Genomic DNA, 16,306 nt, shown 5'->3' with positions numbered 1-16,306 from the left:
AAAAATACAAAATATTTCGTAAAACATTCACTTTCCGATAGTCTTATCTTACATGATCCAACCAGTCAAAGCAAAATCCGAGCATAATCCAGCCAGTCAAGGCAAGATCCGAGCATGATCCAACCAGTCAAGGCAAGATCCGAGCATGACCCAGCCAGTCAAGACGAGATCCTGTATTGCCTGATAATCAATGAATTATAACAATTGTGAAAATGCAATTGTCAATTCTTTTAATGAAACAAATATCAAGAGGCTTGTTTCAAATTTCTTATTTGAGCAACTGTCGGTATTTTGGTGAAGTCTCAGACAGACGCATATTATTATCCATTGATTTTTTTTTATAAGACAGGAATTTTTTGTTTTTTGGCGCTTTTTTCTTTATAATTATGGCTGCTTATTCACCAAATGAAATTGTGGACATGATTCGCATTTTGGGTGAGGCGAGGAATAATTACTCTGCAGCAGAAATGCTTTATGCTGAAAGATTTCCAGACAGACGCCATTCTGATAGGAAAGTAATAAAAAGACTCTGCGACAGAGCTGAATAGGGTTTTCTTAGAAGAAACCGGCGAAAATCGGGCCCTGATGAAGTCACATCATTGACTGTTATAGATACCGTTGCTTAGAATCCTCAAATCTCTACGAGACAAATTGAGAGGCAATACGGTATATCTAAATCAACAGCCAATCGTGTGCTCAAGCTCAACAAATTTCACCCATATGACATTCATCTAACTCAGCAATTGGAAGAGAGGGACTACCAACGCCGTGTACGTTTTTGTAACTGGGTTCGAGATCAAATCCAACAAAATCCCCGGTTCATTACTGATACGCTTTTTTCTGATGAAGCCACGTTTTGTAATAGAGGAGGCATTAATAGACATAACTGCCATTATTATTCAGATGCTAATCCACATTGGCAGAGAAGCCAAGAGTTCCAACAGCAGTGGTCCATTAACATTTGGGCAGGCATCCTGGGAGATGTTGGTGATTGTTGGTCCATATTTTTTTGAAGATCTTAATGCGGCAATCTATCTAAGATTTCTTCAAGATGACCTGCCCAACCTCTTGAGACATATCGACAATGATTTACTCAGACGAATGTGGTTCCAACAAGATGGAGTACCGGCTCATAGACCTCGAGCTGTTACATAATATTTAAACAATAGATTCCCGAATAGATAGATTGGTATGGGCAGCCGAGTTCAAGAATGGCCCCCAAGATCACCCGACTTGACACCCCTAGATTTTTATTTCTGAGGCTACATTAGAAATATAGTTTATTCATAAAAGCCTACAACCGTTGAAAATATAAAAAACCGGATCAGACAGGCTTGCAGAAATATTAATGTAGGTGTTCTTGAAAAAGTTAGGAACGACTTTCACCATAGACTAGAGCTATGCATACAAGTAAATGGCCAAGTTTTTGAACACTTTAAGTAATTATACACAAAAGAAGATCTTGCCTTGACTGGCTGGATCATGCTCGGATCTTGCCTTGACTGGCTGGATCATGCTCGGATCTTGCCTTGACTGGCTGGATCATGCTCGGATCTTGCCTTGACTAGTTGGATCATGCTCGGATCTTGCCTTGACTGGTTGGATCATGTAAGATAAGACTATCGGAAAGTGAATGTTTTACGAAATATTTTGTATTTTTATCAAAATTTTGTAAATTTGGAGCTTTATAACTCGGAAAGTACTTCACCAAAAACATTTGATTATAGTGTTTTGGGAAGCTCTCGAGGTCAGCTACAAGAATATGTAATAAAAATAGGGGGTGCTATCTAAAAAAATTGAGGTAACGTGACTTTCCCCATCACCCATTCACGTGACTTTCAAATGACTCTTCAAGGTCAAATCAATGGTACCACTTTATGGCCCCCTCGAAACCATACAAAACGTGTCTGAACCATTTTTCTCTAAAATAAAAAATAAGAGAGATATTTGGGGTGGACACTTAAAATGGGACACCCTGTATTGAGGGAAATGACCTGTAATTTCTGTTAGTCTCTGTAGCCAGAGTTATCGCTACAAGGTCTCTTTTAAAGTCCGCGAGTCCTATTTGTCCGAGCCGTTCTAAGTAGAGTTCAACGTCTGCCCCTGTTTTCCCTACAGGTTGTTTGATCAGCATGTAACCTATTCCGTTTCCGGCAAGTAATTTGACAATTTCTCTTGTCTTTTTAGGCCACAGGGCCGCAGATTCTACGAGCCTGACCCCGTGTAGTCCACAGCTTATAGCTTGCCATGTCATTAAGTGGTATTGTCGCGGTAGGTTATATAATTGTGTGATTGGTTTTTTTATGATGCGTCCCCAATCACCCAGAGTGATTACGGCAGTAGAACCACCGACATAGGTAATGGTTCCGCGATACCACTCGCTGCAATCTTTCACTGCTACTATGAGTCCAGTTTTTATTGCGTGCGGGAACATAAGGTATCTCTTCGCGTGTCGTTCCATCTTCAATTTAATCTCGGCTTGTAATTCTGAGACTTCTTCTCGTTTGAACTGAAGTTGTACTCAGAAGAGCGTGGGGGACTCCACGTGGGTGACATATACTGGAAGTCGCCCACGGCACAATTTCTCCGTATTGATATGCTCTATTGCCATTTCCTAAATTGATAATAATGAAAGAAATAATGAAGCTTGCAACGATTGACCTTTATGGTTTGAGAGTGAGAGAGTAAGTACTAGTCTCTTTTTGAGTAGTAGTAGTAAGTAGTAGTTTCCTTTTGAGGGAGTGAAGGACGAAGACTGTGATATTCGATGCTAGTAGTAGGATGAGATGGTTCGGTGGTAATAGGAGGATTGCTAGATCCAGCACTGAGTTCTTGTAACTCAGTGGAATCTTTATTAATTTTGGCGGTCTTCTTCCCGCTGATTAAAATTAACAATTATGTAAGAGAGTCCCATAGAGCTCCTATTAAATAACAGGAACAGCCATATATTGAGTGTAGTGCGTAATCATGTAAAATAGTGTCTAATAATAGTTTAATGAACCGGAAAATAAGAAAGATTCCCATTATTCCAGCACTAATGTTGCCGAAAATAAAATATCGTCCCCAGATTTTTTCCCAAGTTGAAGAGGCTAATTTTTCTAATGAAGCTTCGTCTAAACGGTTTGTAAATGATCATCCGCGGATCGTAGCGCTGTGGCCCATCATTGCTCGAGCCATTGTGTTGAGAACGGCAGGCCGTTCTGCTGGGAATATATATGATCCTTGAATTCGTCGAGATCCGATTGACTGTAAATGCCGCTGGTGGCTAGTGCTCCAGGACTGGTATATTTCCATTCTGGTTTAGTCATGGGTTTCAAGATTGTTGGCGAAATGGATTTTATCAGATTTTATCGGATTATTTTGTACCAATCTTCTTCTAATTGGTACATCACAGGTGCTAAAGGGTTGCAGTTGACCTGTGTTCCTTGACGAAGCAGTAAGTGAGTTTGTGGTGCTAAATAATAAGTTTTGTTTTCTCTTATTACCAGAAGTTGAGTGTAGCAGTTGGGCGTTCGAGCTACTTGAACTTCCACTGGTACACATTTAACGATGTGTATTACTTCTCCGACTAATATCGAAGTATAACCTGATGCTTTCATGAAATGATATGCAAATATATCTGGAGATTGAGTTGCTATCGCCAGTGCGTTCTGCAGCATTTTCTGCTCGAAATAGCATTGCTGATATAACATATTCCTGTAAAGCTGATTTAGTTGTGCTCGAAAATGTTTTTCTACATATACGAATTTGGAGTTCATGTATGTAAAGATGTCTGTATTTGCCGGGTTGTGTATCTTTTTGAAGATACTCAGGTCAGTGAAGGTTTTAAAGATAAATAGTTTCGGGTACTTCGTTTTTACCAAGGGATAACCGCAGGCCTGTACCTCGCCTCTACTTGCTAGAGCAAAGGTAGTATCCTGTGTAGTAATAGAATATACTGTTTGGGATCCGGCGTCGGTGCTGTCTTGCATTTTGATAGCGTATCCATCGAACAAAACTCCATAACTGCTTCCTTTGCATGAATTATCCGGTATGGTGTCCCAATAAGTGTTTTCTCCTTCGATATCGATGCAATGTACGGTTTTGAATTCGCAGTGAACCCCTGATCTGAGCACCACTTGATTGGCGTTAAGTTTCACTGTTACACTGTATTCTTGTAATGTAATTTTTACATTCGCTAATACCACGACGCTTGTCCAGTTTCCATAATCGTCGGCAAAAGCGCTTCCATAACACGTACCGTCATTTTCGACTTTTCCTGCCAAAGTTATTGGTCTACTTATGGTTTGATTAATTTTCAGTCTTGTTATACATGTGGTTCCTATTCTGGCTGTGCTATGCCAATGCATACGTAAGCATTCTTGACGAGACGTTTCCTGAATATATACATATTTGCCATTTGCTACGTCCATAGTATGAGAGTGCATTCCACATCTTCTTACAATACAATCTATTTCCACCTTGCATTGTCTTACCATTACAGATGGAATCGTACCAATGGAAATCGTTGGCTTGCAATAATTGTAATTTTAATTTGGTGGAGTTGACCTTCTGTGGCGGCTATGTCGCATTCTTCGATAATCAGAAACGATACGGTGGTTATGTTGGATGAAGCTGAATCGCAATCATATCCGATTATTCCCTTGATAGCGGGAAGATATAAGGTGAGAATAAGCAGAATGATCCCACGATGCATCTGAAATTGTGATTATCCTAATCATTATTCTTGTTTACTGGAATGAAGTAAGATATCCGAAGTCTGTTAGGATGAACGATACGGCTGTTCTTTTGCAATTTGAATCTGACATTATTTCTGTTTATTATTTCTAGTACTTCGTGTGGCCCAGTGTACTGATCTCCAAATTTTCCGGGTTTAGGTCCCTTTAATAAGAAGACAATCTCCTGGTTTAAAAGTCTGAGAATTAATTTTTTTATCGTAATAACCCTTAGATTTTACTTTAGCGTCAGTCAAATTGTCATTCGCTTGTAATTGCATTTTGTGTAATCGAGTAAATAGTTGTATCAAGTAATCATCATATGTTTTTATTTTGTCGTTTTCGAGTAATGGTTCGTTTGACGGCATTCTCGCGGGTCTACCGAAAACTAATTCGTATGGTGTATATTTAGTGCCTGCATGTATGCAAGTATTGTAATTTTGTATCGCTAAATCTACCCATTCATCCCATTCCTTTTCATTGATTGCGTATTGTTTCAAATATTCTCCTAGTGCATGGTGAGATATTTCCAAGGAACCGTTTGATTGTGGATGGAAGGCAATTGTACTAAACCTTCGTATTCTGTAGTATTTTGCTAATTTCCTTATTAGATCGCTGATGAAATTTCTTCCTTGGTCGGTGAGCACAGCTTTAGGTGGTCCAAAAATAGCGATAAATCTCTTCACAAATTTATCGGCTATTGTTGCAGCAGCTTGATCCGGTAATGGTACGGCTAAGCTGAATTTACTTAGTTGATATTGCATTGTGAGAATGTATTCGTTACCATTTTTAATACGTGGTAACGGTCCTACTATATCCATGGCAATTTTATCGAATGTCCATCCTGGAATATCCGTTATTACCATAGGTTGTTTAGTTTTTACTCGGACCAATTTCTTTAACTGGCATTGCAGACATTGTCGAATATGACGTCGGACGTCTGATTTCAGATTTTCCCAGTAATTCCCAATAATTCTGACAAATTCTGTTGTATGTTTTAGTTACTCCTCTGTGACCTCCTACTGGAGTGCAATGCATTTCCTGAAGTATTGCTTCGCGTATATCTCCTGGTGGATATTTGATCAAGCCTTTGCAAATAATTATTCGTATGGCTGAATCCAAGAATCTTGTCTGAAATTTAGTTTTGATATCGTTCCATGGTACATTCAGAATATATTCGCTCTTGGCTACACTTATACTTGCGAGATTCATGCTCTCAGCAATCTGTCGTAAATTGATTATTGCTTGTGTTATATTTTTTAATATCATAGTTGGGCCTTCCTTCTGATCTTCGCTAATCGGTAGTATAATGTAATACCTCTTGTTTCTTTTTATAAATTTTGCGATGCTTATTGATAGATTTGTAACTTTCGGCATTTCTTGTCTTTCGAATTTATTTCCTCCATCATCCACAGAATTCCCTGAAATATCTGTAAAATATAGCAAATTATTTTTGCGTAGGAAATGTAAATCTCTGGAGGCTAATAAATTGCTTTTTTTGCTTTGTGATTTCGTATTAATTATTGCAAGTGGTTCGCAGTCATTGCTTTCTTCGGCCGTGTCCTCAGGTAGCAGTTTCGGCGGTAGGTTTTGTTTCTTCGGTTTTACGACCTCTTCATATGGTTCGGCTGTTTAGGTCAGTTGTTTCGCTCGACTTCGGGTCATAATAGCCCGAGAGGCTTCGGTAGGTCCCTGTGCAGAATCCCTGCATTCAGTATTCGTAAGCCCAGGCATATGGACCAAGGCCTTCATTGTTTGTATTTTTGGTGATTCCATTGTTTCTTCGTCAGTCAGAGGCGAAATATCCTCGAGAGAGTCCTCAGTCAGTGCGCGGTCGTCGGAAGGATGTGTATCGCGAACGTTCTCCTCAGTTGATTTCTCTATATGTGGGTGATCATTTGTGAGATGTCCTTCGTGAGTGTCTTCTTCGCGTGATTCTTCAGTGTCGCTGTCTTCTTCAAGAAGGCGTTGGATAATTTCTGCGTGCCTTGGATTTAATTTGCTTCTTGTATTTATCATTTTGTAGTCCTTTGAAGGTGAGTCAATAGGATTCCGTGACAATGCATCCGCATTTACATTAGTTTTGCCGGCTTTATAAACTACATCATAATTATACTCAGATAATTTCAATCTCCATCGAAGTGTTCGCATCCTGAGCGTTCTTAAACCACATTACAGGTTTATGATCTGTTACAAGAGTAAATTTTCTTTCGTATAAATACGGTCTAAAATGCTTAACACAATATATTATTGCTAAAGCTTCCTTTTCATAGGTATCGTATTATACTTCATTATCACTCAGGGTACGAGATGCGTAAGCTATAGGTCGAACCTTATTAATAACTCCTTGAGATAGAATTCCGCCTATGGCATAACCGGATGCGTCGGTTGTTAAAATAAATGATTTTGAGAAATCAGGGTATTGCAGCACAGGTTCCTTACATAATTCGTTCTTCAGTATTGTGAATGATTGTGTTGTTCTAATCCCCATTGGAAAGGTATTTCCTTTTTTAATAGTTGTGTTAAAGGTCTTGATAATTTGGAAAATTCAGGAATAAATCTTCTGTGATACCCCGCTAATCCCAAAAATTGTTTAATGTTTTTTAGTGTTTTGGTATTGGAAATTCGTGTACAGCTTCTAGTTTTTTAGGATCCGGTTTCACTCCTCCATTGCTAATCACATGACCTAAATAATTGACTTCTCTGCGTAAAAATTGACATTTGTCGGGTTGTAATTTTAAATTAGCTTCTTTAAGTCGATGCATTAATTTTTCGAATTTATGTTTGTGTTCTTCTAGAGATGATGCGTATACTACAATATCCATCCAAGTAAATCATCCAAGTAAACAAATGCTTCTTGTCCTTATATTCCCGATAAAACTATGTCCATTAACCGTTGAAAAGTTGCAGGAGCATTCTTTAATCCAAAAGGCATACGATTAAACTCATAATGTCCAAGAGGTGTGGTAAACACGGTTTTATGTCTGTCGCGAGGATCCATTTCAATCTGATGGAATCCTGAAGCTAAATCAAATACAGAAAAATATTGAGCTCCACCGAGTTGGTCTAGGATGTCGATTATATTAGGTAACGGATAAGTGTCTCCAATAGTTTTATCATTTAATAAACGAAAATCCAATACCATACGCCATCGCTTATTGCCCAATTGATCTGCCTTTTTGGGTACAATCCAAATTGGAGCATTATACGGCGATTGAGAAGGCCGAATAATACTATTGGCTAATAGTTTTTGTACTTGTGTATCAATTTCTTGTTTGTGAATTTGAGGAAATCTATATTGTTTTATATTAATTGGATATTCGTCTATAGTCGGTATGCGATGTTGCAGTATGTGCGTCGAAGTCAGTTGTTCTCCAGGCAAATGAAAGCAATCTTGATGAGATTGTATTAATGCAACTATGCTACTAATTTCGTTTTTATTTAAATAGTTAAAATCCATTAGGTCAAATAGTTTGTCTAATCGTTCGTCATCATGGTTGTCGGTTGAATTTATTTGGAGAACGTTTGTATGCAACTTTGAGTTAGTGAAATCGTTATTGAGACAAGTGGCAGTGTCTATATCGCATTGTTGTTTTGTTCCGTCGGATCGTTGAGTCGTGCCAATGTTTCGTCCGTTCTTCAAGAAATCGGCTGCTGCAGACTTACCAGCATTTGTGATTGAGGCTGGGAGAGCTAGAACTGTCGTATTGTTATTAGAAGCGTGATTACATTTAAATTCAATTGCATTATTTTGGTTGAAGGATTGTAAAGATTCCCAGTTACGAGGAAAAATTGAAAGATCAATTACTGGCACACAGTTAGTATCATTTATAATATTTTCATTTCTATCTGTATAATTCTCATTGCATTTTTTAATTTTTTAAGTTTTAACATTTTCATAGGAAGCCTTAAATACTCCCTCTTGAGTTTCATTAAATTTTGTACATACCTTTTCAGTTACATTTGAGAAATTATATTCTGGATAATGCGATTGTATTTTATCGTGTGACTCTTCTTCGATAATATATATACTTTCATTAGTTTTCAGAGTATTTTCTTTAGAGCTATGATATATTTCAAGAGTTAAATTCGGTCAGCGATCTAATCTGCCGAATACCGGGGTCGTTAAGACGCGCAACATTTCATATCGCTGCTCACGAGTCCCGAGCATGAAATCATAAACATATTGCCCGTGAACGATGAGCTTCTCTACGTTTCATGGCGATTACGACAAGAGGCGCTTGTTCCCTCTACAACTACAAACGTCGTAATAGCGGCCTACATGACGGCACACGTACGCTTGAAATTGTACGCTTATTTAGAAAAATTAGATCGTAGAGTGTTATATTATGATACTGATTCATGTATGTATTTGAGCACCAGTGACCCCAATGAGTACGAGCCGCGTACTGTTAATTTTTTGGGCGATATGACGAACTCGAAAGTTATGGTCAAGGTAGCTATATAGAATCCTTTGTATCCGAAGGCCCAAAATTTTATGCCTATGTCGTTCGCACTCCACAAGGTAAAATCCATGAAGTTTGCAAAGTAAAGGGGATAACCTTGAACTTTGAGACTTCGAAATATATTAATTTTAGTAGTATAAAAAATTTATTAGTCACCAATAAAATACCTATCGATGAGAACGAGGAAGAGAAGAAAGAGGATGCGAAGAAAGCTTCGATAAATCTACGTTTTAGAGTGATTCATCGTACAGCGTTTCACGACATTGTAACGAGAGATGAGAGCAAGTCATGCGTGCCGGTGCTCCTAAAACGTAGATTCGACGACACAGGTCACTCTGTGCCATACGGTTACGTAGTGGCGTAAGAATAGTAGTGGAGCGTGTTCTTTCTCCTCCAAATCTAAACACTTATTTGTAGAGTAAGAAATATATAAATATAGACGTTTCCCCAAAAGCGACCAACCTGTATATCGTGTATGCACTAGCTCTATAAGAAACTTTTGTGCAAACTGTATGTATATATTCTATTAAAATAAAACTTTTGCAAAATAAAGAAGAAATAAGTTCTTTTACAAATATATATGTATTTCTATCCTTGTATATGACCCCTGAATCACAATAAAATCTTAGCAAATTATATCGCTAGAAGCAGTCTCTTTCACCCACAAGCGTTCGCTCGTACGAGCTCGTTGAACGATTATTAGCTCACAGTTTCACGCTGGAAAGCTAATATCCTAGCGGCGCTAAAATAAGCTATTCCCGCGGTCGCGAGCGAAAAAGCTTATTCGACGTGGCGCTTCTGCGGATATGAGCTAGCGGTGCGCAGCTGCCGCGGAAGGACCCCCGGCGCCAGTTATAAGCTCATCGCCGTTTCTCCTTTTCTTCAGCATTTATGTAGCTTCATTAGGTAACCGAATCAGTCATTTGGCAAAATGGATGAGCGCTGGAAACATCCTTGGACATTGATCGTTTGCGGCCCTACGGGTTGTGGGAAAACGGTTTTCGTAAAGACATTTCTTCGCTATTTACCCGCGATGGCGGATATACGTTTCGACAGGATCCTATTTTATTATGCCGAGTGGCAGGAGGCTTACCGCCAACTACAACATGAAACAGCGAAATCGGGACGATGCGTGATAGAATTTCGAGAAGGCTTACCGCGCCCGGATGATTATTCAAATGATCTGCTTGTCGCGAAAATGGTGATAATAGACGATCTCATGAGGGAATCGTCATCGTGCGAAGTAATCGTCGATCTGTTCACGAAGGGTAGTCATCACAAAAACCTCAGTGTTATACTTATTTCGCAAAATCTATTTCATTTTTTAGAAGAAGCTTACTATGACGCTACATCGTTTCCATATGGGTATTTTTTGCTCGATCTGAAACAATCTACCCCGGATGAATATCGGTTTCGTACATGCATCTTCCCCACTGATACTACGCATTATATTTACGTTCGGCGTGGATCTACCAGAAGTTACATATAAAACCCATGCATACGATCATTCTGCGACAGTCTTATCGTCGTAATGGCAGCGAATGGGCGGAACAGATCAAATGCGAAAAAGAGCGATAGAACCGCAAACGCTGCAAAACGGTCCATCGGTGAGAAAAACATCTCTCTTCTGAAGGCGTTGTGCTACTTGACGGAGAAACAACGTGCTGCCTTTCTGCGAGAAGCTGACCGTGATTTCATCAGATGTATTTGCGAGTGCGCCTTCAACACGCTCAAAGGTAACGTACCGCTCGACAGAAGAGAAAAAATCGCCTATCGCATTACAAATCAACGTTGCGTCATATCGTTAATGATCGCGGTGATTGGAGAAGCAAACGGAGAGTGATAGTGCAGCGAGGCGGATTTCTACCTTATCTGATCGTCCCTATACTCGGGACCATATTATTCAAAATTATCGGTAATTGAGACTGTTCACACTTGAACCATGGAAAGAGCCAAGAAGAAGATGGTACTGATTTCTACGGATAATCTCGAGAGATTGCAGCAACAGGCTCATACGTCATCGACTTCAGCGTCGTCGTTGTCGTCTTCCTCGACTGCGATCCCTTCTGTTTTGACAGATAATGCCGCGACTGGGTTGAACATAGCACCAGTAGAGAATGAAAATACGGTGCGTACTTTGGGTTCCGTCCTGTTGCGTCTCGACGCCCAAATACATATAATTCTCAACTCTCCGGTCCTCGGAGGAGCACGGGAAAAATGGAAATTGTATAGAGAAGTACTTCAACGATATCTGTACTTTTTTCGAGAGCGGGAAAGACACCGAATACGCGGAAAAAAGAAGAGAAGCCTGTTGTTGGTGAAGTCGACGGTGATGAAAACGGTGGAGAAGGGGAAAATACCCTTCGTGATTACACTGATGGAAACGCGGTAGAAGAAAACGCTGGTATGGCTGTAAATGAAGATATTCCTAACCTAGAGACTGACATACATCGAACGTTGAGCGTTTCTCAACACGTACGAGACGAAGGACGCAGTCGTCATCATCGCACCAGCGAACAGAAAAGCTTCGGAAGAATACTGAATAAAGTGCCAAAGAGTTACCGGGCTAAAGCGCGCAAGCTGCTGAGCCATTTGCGTGATGTGGCAGTACCCGGTCGATTAAGTTGGGACAAACAGGGAGTCGTAACTATAGATGATAGAATTATGAGAGGACCGAATATCGTCGATCTCTTGAACGACGCGGTTCGCGAACGAAAAACTAGTAGAGCGGTAGCGAGAATACAGTTTACACGACTTTTGCGTGAAGTGAATATTCCTCCGGAATTTGTAGGAAATCGGGAATTACTGGAGGAAGACACGGAAGAAAATGATCTTCCCGCAAGATTGAGAGAAACTTCCGAGAGGTAGCAGCACCCTGCTCCCGTCACCTAACGATCAGCTTTGGTCTAAACGTAAGATTGCCCAGACGTCGCTTGAGGAAAAGGATGACGAGGATGGACGGGCGCTGTTTGTAACAACTAACGAGAACAGAAATAAAACGCGTATGAGCGGTGACGTTTCTAAACCAACGAATAAAAGATGCATGATAGATTGGAACCTGTTAGAATTGGGTACAGCTTCTTCAATGGCTAACAGCTATGCATATCGACTTCCACCAGCGAAGGGGCGAACGTGCAAGCGTACTATCGAAGAGACGTCTCTCGCGGGAGAAGAATGCGACGGCGGACATGTACACGCAACATTTATAACTTCTGATCAATATAGGCGTAAAACGCGAGTGAGCGACAACGCATCTATTAGGTTGTTGCAGATGAAATGGCCGTTTTCCAAAATTCAAATTTCCTGGCCGAGTAGTTCAGCTCTTTTCATACAGCTGTCGTTACATGCGTGATATTTGAAAAGTATATGCCCCACACGTTAATTCGCACGCATAACCTTACTTTTATCACATTGTTTATATCATTGAAAATCGCTGTCTCTTCGACATGGAAAGTAAGGAAATGCGGATAATATTCTTGTACGAATACAAACTTGGTCATAGTGCGGCCGAGGCAACGCGAAACATAAACACTGCTTTTGGGGAAGGTTCTGTAAGTGATCGAACCATTAGACGTTGGTTTGAAAAGTTTCGGTCTGGTGATACAAATCTCGACAATTTGCCTCGCGGCCATGCACCATCAGTGATTGATGACAATGTTTTGCAAGACATGGTTGAAGCAGACTCGCATTTATCGAGATATTGCACACAGCATCAACGTTCACTATTCCACTGTTTCCCGACACCTAAAGGCCATGGGAAAAGTGAAAAAGCTTGATAAATGTGTACCACATGGACTGACTGAGAGAGACAAGCTTCGCCGTATGGAAATCAGCTCATCTTTGCTTTTTCGACACAATAATGAAGGAATATTGAATCGAATAGTAACGTGTGATGAAAAATGGGTTCTTTATGACAATCGTCGACGTTCTGCCCAGTGGTTAGATGCTGATCAAGCTCCAAAACACATGCCGAGCTTTCATCCACGTAAAGTTATGGTATCTGTATGGTGGTCTGCCAAGGGTATTGTGCATTTTTCTTTTTTCAAAAAGGGTGAAACTATAAATGCTGACAAATATTGCCAAGAAATTGACATTGTGATGGAAAAACTGCGTATTGAACAACCGGCGTTATTAAATTATTAAAGACGCGGTATATTATTGCTCCATGATAATGCTAGACCGCATATTGCAGAAAAACTGTAAAAACATTAACAGAATACAAATGCGAAGTTCTTCCTCACCCTCCTTATTCTCCTGACCATCCTCCAACTGATTACCATTTGTTTAAGCATCTGGATAACTTTTAAGCGAAAATGTATTCCAAACAGAAAGCGACGTGAAAAATGCGTTCAACGAATTTCTTGCATCTCGCTCTTCTAATTTCTACGTGAAAGGCATTGATGCGCTTGTATCACGTTGGGGGAAGTGTATTGAGGTGGAGGGAGATATCGATTGACGAGATGTATATAAAGTGTGTCGAATAAAAATTTAAATTAAAAATTAGAAAATGGCCATTTCACCTGCAAAAACCTAATAAATCAGCGAGTAAAAGACGTTTGATCAATTGGAATACGCTGGAATGACCGACCTTGCAAAATTCTACTACGATCCTGCACACTATGCGGGATACTCTGTGATAAATAATCTTTCACGAACAGCAGGACCCGGCTCCGCCCGTGAAGAGATTATTCGTTGGTTTCAGTCGCAGAATGTGTACACACTTCATCGACCGATACGACATAAATTTCCACGTTTGTATTACAACGTCACGAATATCAACGATCTGTGGGAGGTCGACTCGATCGAGCTCGCTAATCTCCGAAATTACAACGAAGGCTATTGTTACTTGTTGACAATCATCAATGTGTTTAGCAAATTTGTCTGGGTGGAACCAATATGAAGTAAGTCTTCGACCAGCATGACGGAGGCTTTTCGCCGCGTACTCTCAAGAAACGAAGGGCGGATGCCGACGTGGTTGCAGAGTGACAAGGGCAAAGAATTCATCGGTCAAGCATTTCAAACTTTTCTGAAGAAAAAGAACATATGTTTTCGCACGGTGCGAAATCTTGATGTCAAAGCAGCGGTGGTCGAGCGCTTCAACAGAACGCTCAAAGAACTCTTATGGCGCTATTTTACACACAAAAATACACGTCGTTAAATAGATGTTTTGCAAGGCATCGTTCACGCTTACAACCACACTCAACATTCCACCATTAAAATGGAACCGGCAAGCGTCACGTTGGACAACGCACGCCTTGCTCGTGAACATATGCAGCAGCGATACCACCATCTCGATGAACTCGATCGAAGAAATCATAGTCGAGGAGCTAAATACAAAGTGGGTACACTAGTGCGTGTCAGTAGAGCGAAAGGAGTCTTTAAGAAAGGATATGAGGTGAACTGGACGGAAGAAATATTTCGGATTCACCGTATTCTCGAATGGCGAAATCCTCGCGTGTACGAATTGAGTGATCTGTCAGGTGAAGTGATCGACGGGATATTCTACGAACAAGAACTGGCCAAGGTAAATAAAAACTTACAAGAAGAAGAGTTTATCGTGGATAAAGTGATACGGCGCAGAGGACGAGAAGTTAATAAAGAATTATTCGTCAGCTGGCAAGGTTATCCCTCTAAATTCAATTCCTGGATATCTGCTTCGAACCTAAAGCTGCTTCCAAACCATGATGGGGGAAGACCGGTTTCTCATGATTCTACCGAGCAATAGTAGCATGCGACACTATCCAGAAAATACAACTACTTCATTTATTACGGAATTGTTTCAAGAAGTGAAGCTAACTGGTTTATGGGAAGTTACGCTTACCGAAATTCAATTCCCCTTTAGTTTTTTACACATGCGCCCCGAGGAAGATACAGAACTCGTATCCATTTCATTGCCACGTGAAAATATTAATACCAAAAGCGTAAAAAAATGAAGACCAGCTACCCAAATTCGGGGTTACCCGCATAACTCCGGGTGTTTACACCACGATGAGCGAACTGTTACAGGCTTTAAACAACGCTAGCTCGTTGCTCAAGAGACACATTGCTTAGCGCCACGATCCTCATCATGGTGGTAAAGTAACGCTGTACTGCACGTGTGATATTAAAGAATGCAATAGACTTCATTTCGTGAAGTTTTCCGACAAAGTGGCTCGTATGCTTGGCTTCGATATGTATAGACCGAACGAAGAATTAATTCATCTTAACTTGTCGAAAATTATGCAGGAACGTGTAGCGTACTATCCCAATATTGATCGTAATATGAATCCCCAGAAAGCTGGAGAGGAAAAGTTTTAAGCTTTCACCACGTCAAAACGTAAAATTATGTCCGACGAACCAGGTAGTGTGGTGCGGGGTATACCTGATAAACTCTTTGTTTATTGCAAGTCCTATTAATATTTGCGAGTCCTATATAAGGGGAGACGTGCATTCTCCTCTTCTCCGAATGGTTCCCGTCGACTACAACTATGGTAAATATTCCTACGGACGTAACATGGTGAAACATTTTTCTCCATCGAATTATATTCCATTGCGATTAACATGTTTCCGCACGATCGAAATAGATATAAAAGATCAGGTTGGCGAAAGAATACCATTTGAATTTGGGATGTTGACAGTTACATTACAATTAAGACGTCGAGATTAGAGATAATTATCCCGTAATTAGAACACACGGATATGACGCATTATTTAAAATATTACGAAGCACAATCCGGGGGAAATCGTGGAGGAGGAATTCCACGAGTTTTCGTAGGATCGTGGTATCAGAGGGGTCACGGTATCAGTAGTTTTCTCGGTGGTCTGTTCAGACGGGTGTTACCTTATTTGGCCAGTGGTGCGTGTGTCGTTGGAAAAGAAGCTCTACGCGAGTATTAATATACTCGATGATGTGGGGAATAACATACCATTGGAAGTAGCTGTTAAAACGCGCCTCAAGGAATTAGGCTCATATCTCAAAAGAAGAGCGGGAGAACACATTAACAATCTGATGAAGGAGTCGAGATATAAAGTTCCTGCGAAAATCGGAAAAGCTGTTTCCTTTCAACACGCCAAGCGGATACTGCGGTAAATCATCTTCACGCAAACATCGGGTCAGCGCTTCTAAATCAAGTAAAAGGAAAGTGA

This window comes from Harpegnathos saltator, unplaced genomic scaffold, assembly GCF_003227715.2.
Source record: "Harpegnathos saltator strain DR-91 unplaced genomic scaffold, Hsal_v8.6 scaffold50, whole genome shotgun sequence".
Classification (NCBI taxonomy): Eukaryota; Metazoa; Arthropoda; class Insecta; order Hymenoptera; family Formicidae; genus Harpegnathos; species Harpegnathos saltator.
Note: the sequence above shows the minus strand (reverse complement) of the source record.